The sequence below is a fragment of the Lycium ferocissimum genome, chromosome 9, assembly GCF_029784015.1.
Source record: "Lycium ferocissimum isolate CSIRO_LF1 chromosome 9, AGI_CSIRO_Lferr_CH_V1, whole genome shotgun sequence".
Classification (NCBI taxonomy): Eukaryota; Viridiplantae; Streptophyta; class Magnoliopsida; order Solanales; family Solanaceae; genus Lycium; species Lycium ferocissimum.
The window spans coordinates 3,432,509-3,446,993 of NC_081350.1; positions in this window are offsets into that span (position 1 = coordinate 3,432,509).

Here is a 14,485-nt window from a genome sequence, read left to right on the forward strand (position 1 = left end):
CAAAAGGATCGACGAAACGTGGAATTCCAAGTGAAAGACTGGGTATCCTTGAAAGTGTCGCCAATGAAGGGCGTTATGAGATTTAGCAAGAAGGGGAAGGTAAGTCCCCGGTATATTGGACCTTATGGAATTGTGCGCAAAGTAGGCCAAGTGGCTTACGAATTAGATCTACCTCCCGATTTGGAGTTAGTCCATCCAGTTTTCATGCCTTGATGCTTCGTAAATGTGTTGGAGATTCTACTAGGATCGTCCCCGTAAGTGATGTTAAAGTGACACAAAAGTTAGCTTATGATGAAAAGCCTATTGCCATATTAGGTCGGCAAGTATGGAGGCTTAGAAACAAAGAAGTGGCCTCAGTTAAGATTTTGTGGAGCAATAATAATTGTGAGGAAATGACATGGGAAGCGGAAGAGAAGATGAAATCCACGTACCCGCATTTATTTCAGTCCCCAGAAGAGAACTATGATGAAACATCGAGATTATGAGGTACGTGTGCTTTACTTTCATGTATATGGGTCGTGTGTGGCCAATTTATATTGCTATTGTGTTGTAGCCCTGTGAGGCAATGATATTATGGGTTGTTGTGACAGGATGGTAACGCCATATTATAGGGGAAACTCTGGCGAAATTTTTCTAGAATTCCTAACGATTTAACATTAGAGGACGAATGCTCCAAAGGGGGGAAGAATGTTACACCTCGGAAATTCCCCTTAGCATACAGTGAATAGACCAACGAAGGGTACGATGTATACGAGGTTTAGGGATAAGCGAGAGGTAGTAATTGATGGTCCTAATTAAGATTTCTAAAGACATACGAGTTAAGGAAAGAAAGTTGTTAAGAGGAGCGGGTTACATGTTGGGTATCGAATAAGAATTTCGAGTGTTGAACTACTGGTGTATGAATGATACCCTAAGGAAGAGTTATAATGTCCCTTGGAATGATATTGAAGTGATGAACAACTGCTAAGAAGGTTCCATAAGGATCGGAGATCAAACGAGTCGATGAAACGATTCTCGGAAAAACTGGACAACCTACGGCCAGACATACTGGCCGTATAAAATGTATGGACCGTATGTCCAATCGTAGATTCAGTCCAGTAGAGCATACTTCACTGGACCAGATCTACGGCCAGACATACGGACCGTATAAAACATACGGACCGTATGTTGGTCCGTATATCTTGGTCGGGCCTGAACATTGAATTATATAAGGGACCCTTTCTCATTTCATTTTATTTCATCTCCCACCTCCACCATTCAAGAAACCTCTAGAGAGTTCCAAACATTTCATCCATGAGAAATCAATGGAAATCAAGGGTCAACAACAAGAATTAGAGTGAATCAAGCCTATGAAACTCCATTAAAGCCATCAAGGTCAAGAAATCCAAGAAAGGTGAAAATAGGGTTTTGTGCAAAAAGGTGTATTATCACTCAAGGTCTATTCCTTCATCATTTAAGGTAAGTTTCGTGACCTATTCATTTTGATTGAAGTATTATTAAGTTGACACACATGGATTGTAGAAGAGTACAACAAATGGGTCATCAAATGTGTAGATAATGTTATTATTGAATAGTAGTTGAGTTGAATCATGGAAATGAATATGTTGATGTTATGAATGCATTATAAATGATATTTAGAACATGAGATAAGCATTGGATACGAAAGAATGCGAAAGTGAACTTTAGTCATAAATTATGGAGAATTGGAATAGAATTGTGAAAGGCGAATTATGTAAATGAATGACGATCGTTGTTAGTGATATTGTGATCGTTGTTATGAATGTTGGGAGTTGATATGGAATGCGGTGGAAAGTAGTATAAACAAAGGAAATGCTACCCAATTTTCTCTAGCTTTAGTAAGTACGCTCTCATGATTGTCTAACTAATGATGATACGAATCACATTGAAGGTATTAACGAGTGCATTAAAAGAGGACGAGCAAGCAATCGAGTAGTTAAAATACAAAGGTATGTAAGGCTCAACCTTTCCTTCTAAGGAATGACCCTATGGTATGAATTCTCCTATCTCTCTATAATTTCTCTACACATATGTATGTATCGGAAATGAGGAGTCTACGTTATAGAGAGCTCGCATGAGATGAAGTAAGAAGTATGATATGAATATGATGATGAGCCGAGCCTAGAGATCCTAAAACATATGATACAAGATTTCTACAAATTCAATGATCTTCATACGACTCCTTGCTATTAATCAATGTTGATAGACCCATCTTAAAATGTTGGCCTCTTTCCCTTCAAGGCTTGATCTTCCTCCGTCCCCATGAATCTCCCAAACTCCGAAGAACTAAGAGCCTACGTTCATGAATAGTCTTACGAGAGAAAGATAAGAGATATACCTTAGGGGCACCTTAGTAATGACGATGAGCCTACGACTATAGGGAGCTACACATGTATAAGATAAAGAAGAGGGATAAGTCTTGGGCACGATAATCGACGATGACGAGTTAAATCTAAGGAGTCCTAGAGTGAGGAATGACGCCACGAAGTTAGCGACTCTAAGTTTGATTCTATTGATGCTTCTTCTTAGGTACACTCACCTTAAAATGTTAGTCCCTTCAAGGTGAGATACGATGATCTCATTACTCCATAATGTGATCGGGGTTTCACGACCTTACGTCACCCCGACATGGCTATAGATTCCTATGAGTCCCAATATGTGATGTGATGATATAAGTATATGCATGTATGTAATGATACCAAATTATGATAGAGCCGTGATATGCTTATAAGGCAGTTGAAAATTCAAATCTATGATATGTATGTTAATGCTAGTATACAATGTACCTATAAAATGTATGATGTTAAGTATATGGTATGTATATATGTATATCTGCTTTGATGACGTTAAGTTAAGATAAGCCACGATATGGCTATGAAAAGTATGATAACGATAAACATATGTTATGTATGATAACGAATGCATGGTATGTATAATGATGAGTTTATGACATGAATGATGATGAATGTGTAATATGTGTGATGATATGATTCCACCGCACCGAGAAAAGGGCGGACATGACCACCACCAGTGGGCTGCGTGCGACTATACCGTACCGAGAAAGGGGCGGACATGATCACCACTGGTGGGCTGCATACGATGGGTACCCGGACGTGAACTAATGGTGATGATGTATGTGTGGTATAGTAATGCATGTATGATATGATGATGTATGTGTGATATGACGATGCATGTGTGACACGATGATGCATACACGATATGGTGATGCACGTACAATACGATAATGTATGTCCTATTTGATAAGGTATGTATGATAAGATGAGGTACACACTGTGGTAGTTTATATGATATGCTATGTGTAATATATGTATGAAATGTATCCGGTCGAAGGTTATGTCGTCGTCTGTGTCATTATGACTTCCCTATTATATTTATTTCATTCATGTCTTACATACTCGGTACATATATTCGTACCGACGTCCTTTTCTTTGGACGCCGTGTTCATGCCCACGGGTAGACGAGAGAGACGGTGCAGATCCGTAGGAGCTATCAGCAGATTACAGGAGCCCTTCTTTATTCCGGAGGTGCTATATTGAGACATTATTTTGTGTGCATATATTTTGGGCATAACGGGGTCTTGTCCCGTCCATATGTTCAGTGTTCTAGTAGAGGCTCGTAGATACGTATGTGTGGGTAGTATGGTCCCATAGACTTCATGTATATGCAAGTATATGTATATTATTATTTTGATAGCCTAAAGGGCTTATGTTTATACAAATAAATATGGTTTAAATGAAAAAAAAAATCATTTTCTGTTACTAAAAATGGTAAGAGATGTGAATGAAGGCAGGATAAGACATAGAATGAGTGGTGCTCGGTGGTCAGCCTCGGGTACCCGTCATGGCCCGTAGCTCGGGTCGTGACAACCCTCGACTAAAGCTGTTCTATTTCTGTTGTTGTTTGGTGGCAGAGTCTCGGGCATGTTTTCTTCTTGAGGGTTTAAGGACGTTGCAGTAGCTTTTGATCGAGTAACTGGTGCTAGCGAATCGACCCCTGTCTATAAGAGGAAACAACTCAAAGGCTCCAAAGTTAGTGTTAGTTTAGGCACAAAATACAAAATATCACGTTGTTCGTAGTTTATAGCACATAGATTCATATATCTTATTTCAACTCTTGATTGATTTACATTCCGAGGGTATTTTGGTCTTTTGTGTTCTTAGGAATATTGATTTTTGGTAAGTAGTCTACATGGTTTATTTGCTTCTACCCATCATGTACTAAGGGTGATTTTAATATTTATTAAAATAGGACCGAGTTTTAAATAGACTGCCTACGTATCCCACCAAATGGACATCAGGTCCATCCGTAGTTCAAGCATACTAGGAAAAGGTTTTTTCCTATGCTACCCGAAACTTAGTTTTCTACCCAGACCAGGCCTTAAATAGGCTTCCCACATATCCCCACTGGGACATCATGTCAGCGTGGTTCCGTTTACCTAAAGAGGGACTGGGATATTCTACCTTATTGAAAGTAGCAAAGGGATACTTATGTTTTTCTACCCAACCATGCTAAGCAGGTCTTCATTGTCTTCTTCATCTTCATTTTCTAACCTTGTCTTCCTACGACAATCCAAACGTGGCCCTCATTCATGAGGAGTTCTAATTCCAGCTTGAAATCCACACATTCTTCAATGTCATGGCTAGGGCGACCATGTTGAAAAACGCAAACCCTTTCTCTTGGAGGTCCTGGGCCACTCTGATAGGTTTGTGGCACTGCTCTTATCTTCTTCACACTATACAGTAGGGAGTGAGTCCGGGCATATGACTCCCCGAATTTGGAGAAGTCACTTCTCCAGAAACTAACCCTTGATATCTTTTCTGGATGATTTCTCCCTTGGTCATGGGTCAGGAAAGAGTGGGGCCCCTATAGTTGGAAAATTCTCCCTTGATCAATCCATTGGATCAACTTCCTTTCCAGCACTCCACACTCATTAGCTGTATGCCCGATTGACTTCGGTGGTAGAGGCATTTTTTGTGGATCATGGAACGAGCACATGGTGGAAACAGATTTGGGCTTTGTGTGTACACTCCAAAACTCCCCAAAGTCTCTAAGAGTTCTCGTTTGGACATTTCTACCGGCGTACCCCAATTATGCGATCTTGTGCCCTTGAGAACAATTGTGCATGCAACCGGAGGTTCCTCGAGTTGAAATTCACGCGGGTCTCCATAAACTTTCTGCTTCAAATTGGGGATAAGCAAGTCGTCATCTTCATAAGGTATAGGGTCATGCCCTTCTTGTTGACTGAGTGGGACATAACTCCCAAGTGGCACTTCAGGCGCCTTTCCCTTTTTTACCCTATTGGCAGGGTGTTGCTTCTTTAGTTCCTCAACATAAGCTAGGAGAGTTTCAGCTTATTTCATTTTCTCATTGGCCGCCTTAGTGATTTGGACAGCTTCTTTCATTCTAGCAGTAGCCACGGCCATACTATCATCCCATTGTCGATTTTGCTTACTTGTCACTTCCATTTTCTCATCATCGTTGACTAGGTTGATGTAAGGAGAAGGCGCACTCACGCTGTCTGCAGTCTCCATTTCCTATTAGCAAATCAACCTTTTAAAAGTAGAGCTAAATTTGGTTTTAGGGGTTGCTTTCTTGGTTTTCTTTTGGGTAGGGTCCGCAATGTGGACCAATCAAGATTTTTAATAACGTGTATGATTTTCACGCAAAGTAGTTATACCAGATAAGCATTTAGACAGTATATAATTCATTTTCCTATACCTCGTTACTCTGAGGCTATTAGCATATAAAGCAAAATTGTGCCATATGTAAAACAAATTTATTGTTTCCCAAAAATAAAAATTTCAATGCTTTTCATTAATAATACTTTCCCAAGTGGGATTACAAGGCTTTAAAGTAAATGAATTCAATAATATCAAAAGAAGTCCACTCCTCGAATCCAAATCTACTCCCTCTCAGTCCGTGCCTTCTTAGCCTTTCGAAGAGCGGTCTGAATGGCTTCGTGGGCTGGCATCAATGCTGTCCCGATCCACTAAACCCTCTGAACATTAGTCAATGATGTCCCTGTGGCTATGGCTCCCCTAACAAAAGTGTCAAGCCACTCTAAACTCGTCAATGAGGCATCTGCCTTGTCTGTCAAACTCTTACTTACATTTTGATCATATTCTGTTTTTGCTTGATGAGTCGCTACCCTTTCTTCTGCTTGTTGTTTCATTCTTCTAACTTGAATTATTTTTGTGGCTTCCCTATCCATGGGAAATTTGTAAAGGTATGGACCTAGAGTGGCAGTACCTGCTAACTCAGCCCCAAGCAACTCATAGTAATTTTCGTCATGACCTAGGTTATTTGGATCCTCGTCCAACTTGTCTTCTTTTATCACATTCTTCCAATCTTTCCTAGCACCTTGTATACCCTCGATACGTTCTTCTTTGTAATCTCTCACAAACTCTCTCATATCTCTCACATTTGGGATAACCTGTCTCATACCAAACTGTTTAAGTACTCTCAATAGTGCGTAGGGTCTGATCTCTCTAATGCCCATAAGCGATAAATAGGGATGCCTACGGCTCTTAATACAAAAAGTCTTGGAATGAAAATCAGGTACTCTCCACTTGAAATGTTCTTCTCTTAGTCTGGAAAAGATATGAGCCCATCCTCTTTTATCTTGAAACCCACAAAGCACAGCAGTGACTCTCAAATCATCCTTTCTCAGGACGGATCTCGGCTGGAAGATAAACAACTCCTATCTAAATGCTTAAGTATCCACCATTGGACTAAGAGGTTGCAACCCTGGAAGTAGTAATAATGGTTGCGGCACTTTTCCAAAGCTCGGTATATATATAGTAGGATGATAGGGATGATACCAAAATATTTGGTAAGCCCATTTGTTGTAATCCCTCTAAGAACAACATGGGCAACAAAGATGACCCGAGTGTCGATAGTTAGGGAAGCAGTTAGTGGAAATACCATGGTTCCCAATAGGCAGGTGATAAAGGCTAGTGTTTGGTTAGCTTCCCAGGACTGGAGTGAAGAAAACTCAAGGATTTGGTTTTCGTACCCCTATTTGGATGAATACCTCCCATATAACTCTCTAAAGGCTATAGTGGGTCCCTGTGCCTAATCAGCTTTGTTGACAGCAAACATGTCTTTAATTTCTTTTGTGGTAGGTTTGTGAAGGATGAGGATATTTTGAGCTAACTTTCTTTTTGGATTTGTTTGCGCTTCCCGTGCTTTCCAAGACATCTCTAATTTCTTCTAAGGTAGGAGTCATCTCTATCTATCCAAACCTGAACACTATTCTGTCATTATCCTAATAACTAGTAATAATCTCTAGCAAACCCGGATCCCCAGTCATATTCATCAACGAAAGTAGATGCCCTATGCAACCCTTTATCTCTTTTTTCTGATCATTAGTCAAACCTTCCCACCACATTACTAAACCCGGTGGTGGACCCACGGTCATATCAAACTTCAAATTAGGAGACATCTGCAAGACAGAACACTGTTAGTTCCCCGCCCCCGGGAAAAATAATTTATTGCATATAAGGCACAATGATGCTTCCAAATAGCAAGTAGTGGGATGCAGTGCCTTCGGGCTTTTACACCGTCTGAACACAGTAAGGTGTCTATCCTATCCGATTCAGGTAGGTCTGAGATACCCAAACTGGTCTATAGTCAGTATGCGCTATATCAGTAAGGATTTGGCTTCCCTTTACAGTAGTTATTCTAGAGGGTTTTTCAAGCAAATGACATAGGTTTCCCGAGCGGACAAGCTGGGGGTGGGTTCCCTAAGGCCGTGGGATGACCGCATGCACACTCTACCTTAGAGACTGCTAAAGAAAGATATCAAAAGGGTTTTTTTTAGTGGAGGTATGACCGCAGCTCATCCCGCGTCGTCACCCTCGAAACAAAGTGTAAAATAAATGTCAGGAGTGGCGGAGTATGCATGCATGAATGACAGTTATATTTTGCGAAAATTTAAACACATAAGTAGTTTATATCACTTAAACAATTTATATCATACAAAACACACAAATTATTGGAACCCTTATAGTTAGAACCTTAAATTGTCCCCAACAGAGTCGTCATCTGTAGCGGGTCGGTATTTTCCCCGATTCATATTTGCACTTATCTCATTTAAAAAGGATAGTGTCCCGGGGAAGTACGGTTGTCAATCGTACCGGAAAAAAGGAAAAATATACCTCTACGTGGATAGTGATCTAAATGGATATTGTTTAGAGTCGCCACCTAATTTTCAGGAAATTAGGAAAACCAATTCGAAAAGGGTTCATTTAAAACGGTTAAATTACAAAAGAAACCTAATCTAACCAAAGTATGGGTAAGGGTTCCGGTGATCCCTCGGGGAAGGTGTTAAGCACCCCGGTATTAAGGATCCGTAAAATACAATTGACCTACGGGTTCTAATAGTATGCCTTGTAAATATAAATTGTTTTTGATAAAAACTGCTTTTGTTTTAAATTTTCGCAAATAAAGATTAGTCATTCACATTTTCAAGAAATAAAAAATGGTAGAGTTTTGCCCAAAATTGGGCATTTTGGGTTTCGGACTAGAACACCTAAGTTAAAACCCGAAGGCGTTTAACCTAAGTAGAACATTACGCAAGCCCACCCGTTTTTTAGAAAGGAGCTTTTAGTTTAAGTTTTTACAAAAATTATTTTTTTGGCATACTATTATTATCCTTATTTAAACCATATTTTATATTTTTAGATTTTTAGCAAATTTTAGTCCAAAATAGTCCAAGTCATTAAGATAGTTAAAATAGTCCATAAAGTCCTTAAATCAGTCCATATAGTCCGCAGGTTCATATCAGTCCACGGGTTTCAAAAATGTTCAAATCAATTCCATAGTTTATGAAATTGATCATTTTTAGTCCAAACTATACTAAATCAGCCCGTTTAAAGTCACAAGTTATATTAAAGTTTCCAAAATCGATTTTGACAGTTTTAAAATCAAGTTTAGGCGTCTTTAAATGTGGGATGACCTTAAGGGTGCCAATTTATAAATAAATACACATATAAGAATTTAAAGGTATAAGTAATAAAGAGATGGAAAATTGGGCCGACCAAGCCCAAATAGAGATGTTATGCAACGGGGTATCTTCAAAGTCCAAAATTGTGTATGGTCCATGTTATGCTGCAAGAGAAAGGTTGACTCGATCCAGATACGTTAGTGGGGCCCCAACAATGGGTTTTGGGTGGACAAAGAAACAAGGGTATACATAACATTAGAATACATCCACAAGTAAACTAAGTACGATGAATTAAACTAGACATGATTATTACATAGCCAAAAATTTAATTACATAATATTTGGGCCTAGCCCGGTATAAATATAACTCGAAACTGCTACCAATACTGCCAAAGGAAGCCCAATAAAGACTAGGGAGCTACTAGAATTGAAAACACAAAAGCGGTTGGCCCAAAAGAGCCAAATTATCAAAGGCCCAGAACTGGAGGCCTAAGGCTAGAACCTCAAAATTTCTCTAGGTGTGGAAGCCACTATATGCGTTGAATATACACTGATATACACCTCTCCAGTAGAGCAAAACAATACTTGCATATCCTACTCTATATATTCAGTATACACCTCAACCTAACCCCTTTAATCCCTAGAAAACTTCATTTTAACCAAAACCCTGAGACTTCTAATTGGTTTTAAAAGCAGACAAGATCCCAGAATTTCAGTTAAGACAAAGCAGTGATCTGCTAAAAATCAAAATGACCTCAAATGAACCATTAAGCTCAACTACAAACTCTAGGGCCATTTCCAAAAACGAATAGGGCTAGAAAATAATTCAGATGATGAAAGAATCAGACAAAACACCAGGCTACAGTTTTCAAGCAATGGCATAGCTTACACAAGAACAACATGTATGTTAAGATGGCTAAGAGCAAGTAGTAGGATTTAGAGAAAAAGGAGGTACAGGTAAAGGAGGGTCAACAAGGCACAGAAATGCACAAGTAATCAACAAGGACAACACTCAGTCTTAATCAGCTTTCAACAAGATTAAATAGCCAGCAAGCAATTCCATGGGGGTTAGTTTAATCGCTGGATTCATTTTAAACTGAAAAGGAGTTAAATCAGTCCTAGAAAGGTCATTTTTTTTAGCCATATTTCCTACTTAAACAAGTTACCGGATCAAACAATAAGATTTTAAGCCATCTTAACTAACTTAAACTTTAAGCAAGTTCAAATACTAAGTGAACAGGTCTGCAAGTTTAACAAGTATTCCAGGTTTCAAGTTTTGTCAAAGTCCAGCATGATCACAGATTTTTAACTAATCATAAGGATCATCACTAATACCACAATATCATAATCAGGATATATAACTAATCACTAATATCCAATATCTCAACGTGGCGACGAGCCAACAAGTACATAGAACAAATAGGACAACAAAGCAACGGGACCCAAAATCTTACAACAGGGCCCAACCTAAGGCAATATTCATCCCAAGTTCATATTCGAAGGCTTACATGAATTCTCCGACCATATCATCTAAACATACGATTCTATAATCGAAGTCTCACCATAAGATAAACAGTAACCTACCTAGAAAGCTGAACAACAAATTTCCAACAGTCAAACCTTAGTCTGGCCCTTCCTTTGTGCCTCGAAGTAATGAAATTCTAGTCATATCTGAATATGGAATTAGAATCAAGAAGAATCATTATTCAAACCTTACTTTTATTCAAGACGTAAATCCCAACTTATGGCATAGGGTTTATGAACTAGAAAGAGGAAATTAAAGATCTACAAGTCTCAACATGAAATTAATACTCTAGGTGATTAATTCCCTTCAATTATAAGCTAGAAGAACTCATGAATTACTTAAATTCGGATACTAGGCAAACCCCCAATTTTAGGTATAAAATGTAACTCCCAATTTCATAAATTTGCCATTAATTAGGAAGGAATCATGCAATAATAGTTTCTAATCATTAATTCCATGCTTAATGAAGCTAACCCAATCAATAATTCAAGGTTTTATAGTCTAGATCAAAGAACCCACAAAACCCTCTTTTAATCCTCAAGTTCTTAATGAAACTATCATGATTTAGAGATTTCCTATGATGATTAATGGAATATGGAATAGCAATGAAGATGGAAGGACTTACCACAATGATTTTCCCCCAAGAAATGCCTTGAAATGCTCCCAATAGCTCTATTTTCGGAGTGGTATTGAATGAAAGACTTAGGGCTTTTAACACGTATTTAATGAACCCAACTACCCGTCACCCTCTTCCGTGCTCACTCTAACACTTCAACGATCCCGCTTCCGCTGTCTCATGACCGCTTCCACGGTCCATGCCTAATGTATAAGGCTATAGCGGCAGGGCAACCGCTATAGCGGTACTACTGTCGTGGTCCTGGTGCCGCTATAGCGGGACACCAGATACCAGAAACTTCTCAAGTTTCATCGACTCAACCCGAAATTCCGACTATCACCGGAGACCATCTGCTCACAAAATATATATGCACGCATACATAAAAACACAATACAAACGCACTGGTGGCCTCAAAATTCCCAAGGGAGGTCTCATTGACCGAGTCAATCTCTGATACCTTAAAACTAACTTCCAAACCTAAGTCCCAAAATGCACCCGAGTGCATTGAGAACCGAACCGAATATATAAGCAAGTTCTAAAAGACCATCCAAACCTCGCAGAATTGATAGATTCCCAAAAAAGGTCCATTTACTCAAAAGTCTATTTTAAGTCAACTATTTTTCGCTTAAAGCCCAAATTTCACACAAAATCACCCAAATCATATCCAAAGACCACGGGAAGCATGTCAATAGTCCCTTCAGGTCAAATGTGAGTTAAACAAGCTCAAGAAAGGGCCAAAAGCATCAAAAAAGCAATAACGACCAAACGAGTCTTACATCGGATACCAATTAAACCGTCGCTCGTCCTCGAGCGACAAGGCAAACGAACGGGATTGTACCTGAATAAAAAAATAATAGAGGACATTGGCTATGCAAGTCGGACTTAGTCTCACAAGTAGCCTCGTCAATAGGACGATGCTTCTATTACACCTTCGCAGAAGCTATCTCCTTAGACCTCAACATTTGAACCTGCCTATCCAAAATCACAATAGGCTCCTCCTTGTAAGTGATATTCTTGTTAAGCAATACCGAGTCCCAATAAACAATATAAGTACCATCGGCATGATACTTCTTCAGCATAGACACATGGAAAACTGCAAATTACAGATGAGCTTATGCGAGCCTTTTCTCATGACAACCGCTACCCCTGAACAAGAATTACATCAACTTGAGATAAACTGCAGTAGTGACCGCAAATCTTGATGTAGGAATCACATTTGTATTTCAACGATTGTGGACATCAACCTCGGAATTATGCTACCTATTTTTGGATATATATATATATATATATATATATATATATATATATATATATATGGACGACGACTTAGCCCCTTCGGCACGTAGTCGTTTACTCCATATCATCATTTTAAGGAATGAAGCTTATGTCGGCGGCAAGGCTGACACCTTCCTTTTTTGACTCCGGGGAAGAATTCCTGCCCATCGACAGGGTTCAGTACTTTCGAAAGGACTAGACTCTTTTGTTTGTGAATACGGCATTTCAATGCCAATATCAACGCCGTTATATCCCGTATTTTTAAATATTGGGATATTTTAAAGCGAATCGTGACAAGTTAAGGACAAGACTATTTTGGGATCCGAGGTAGAGACTTTTAACCTCCGATTTTATTTTAATGCACAAGTTGCTTATAAGTTTTAATTGGTGTGGAAATATTATTGGAGATTAGGGATTAATTAACCATGATTAGATTATTAAGTGGGATTAAAAGTTTAATTATTCACTAATTAATCCCTAAGTTGCCGTGTGGGTCCCACCCATTGCTTGGCCAAATTTGATTGGCTCAAGCCATGAGTGGGACATGAGTCCAACATATAGACATACTATAAATAGTAAATGGATGACAAGTTGAGAAGTCAAGTGTTAAAGGTAAGGTTTAATCTTCTTTGGCATTTATTACGGGTGGTTTGTGCGTGTTGTAGTGTGTAGAAATGAATGAAAATTATAGAATTATGTATGTTGGTGTTGAGGCCGTGTAGGGGCTGTTTGTGTAGGGAAATGATGAATTGATTTACTTGATATTTTTGTTGTTGTTGTTATGGATTTTATGGTGAGAATTAAGGTTTAATGGTTCAAGTTGTAGTTGTAATTGTTTTTGTGGTGTTGTAGAAGCTAATATGATGTTAATACGCTTTCTTGCATTTATATAAATGATGTTGCTAAACGTGTGGTTGTTGGTATGATTTGTGAAATTGGAAGAAAAGAATGTATTGTTGTTATTCTTGTTGAACTTGGAAGATTATATGTCGTATGGTGTGTTGGTTGGGCTGTTTGGAGTGTTGTACGGGTTGTCTGGAGTGTCCTCGAGTCTTGTTTGAATAGTCTTAGGTTGATACTTGAATGCATGGTTAATGATGTTGGCTTGATTGTACGTAGTCGGTTTGAATATAAGCGAAACATCGTCTAATTGTCTAGAAAGGAGTTGCTAACATTAGAATGCGTTTTGGACCTCTTCGTAGTTTAATCGTAGTTCTTGACGTCTTAATATAGGTTGAGATACTATTGGGCAGCGTATACGTGTTGTGTTGCAAGTAAACGCTAAAGGTATGTAAAGCCTATCCTTTCTTTCTTTTGGCATGTCCTAGATGTAAGTATGATACGATATGAACTTTGGGTAACTCTATTCATAAGTTCCGAGCATGTTTTATGATTCTTATTCACTTCTTGATATTGGAATTCTTAAGATGATCGGAGCATTGCCCTCGAGTCTTTTATATGACTGAATAGTAAATGATGTATAAAAGTTTCTATTCCTAAAGGATTCTATAATGAATAATGTCTATAACTTTCATAAGCTATCTCGGATTGACTTGATACATGTCTATGACCCCTGAGACTTTCCTTAATATAGTTCTTAATGACGTTTAGAGAAAACTTAACATGACTATCATTTTAATACTCGAGCGTTGATTAGTTCACTTATCTATTGAGTCTCAAATGATGATTTATATGTATATGGTTACTCACTACCGCTCGTGCATCTCGTTACATCTTTCACTGAGTCCCGGGCCAGGACATGTTCCCGTGCACAGCTCCATTGCATTATTCACCGAGCCCCTCATTAGAGGGCCGGGACACGTTATATGTATATGTATATGATGATATGATTACATGATGACATGATGATACGGGGCGCGCCGGAGATCGCATATGATGACTTATTCACCGAGTCCCTCACTAGAGGGCCGGGACACGTTATATGTACACGTATATGATGACTTCATTTACCGAGTCCCTCACTAGAGAGCCGGACACGTTATATATGCATATGTACGGGATGATTATCTAATTATGTCATTAAGTCCCATAATTTTGGGTATGATGTTGACACGCATGATTTA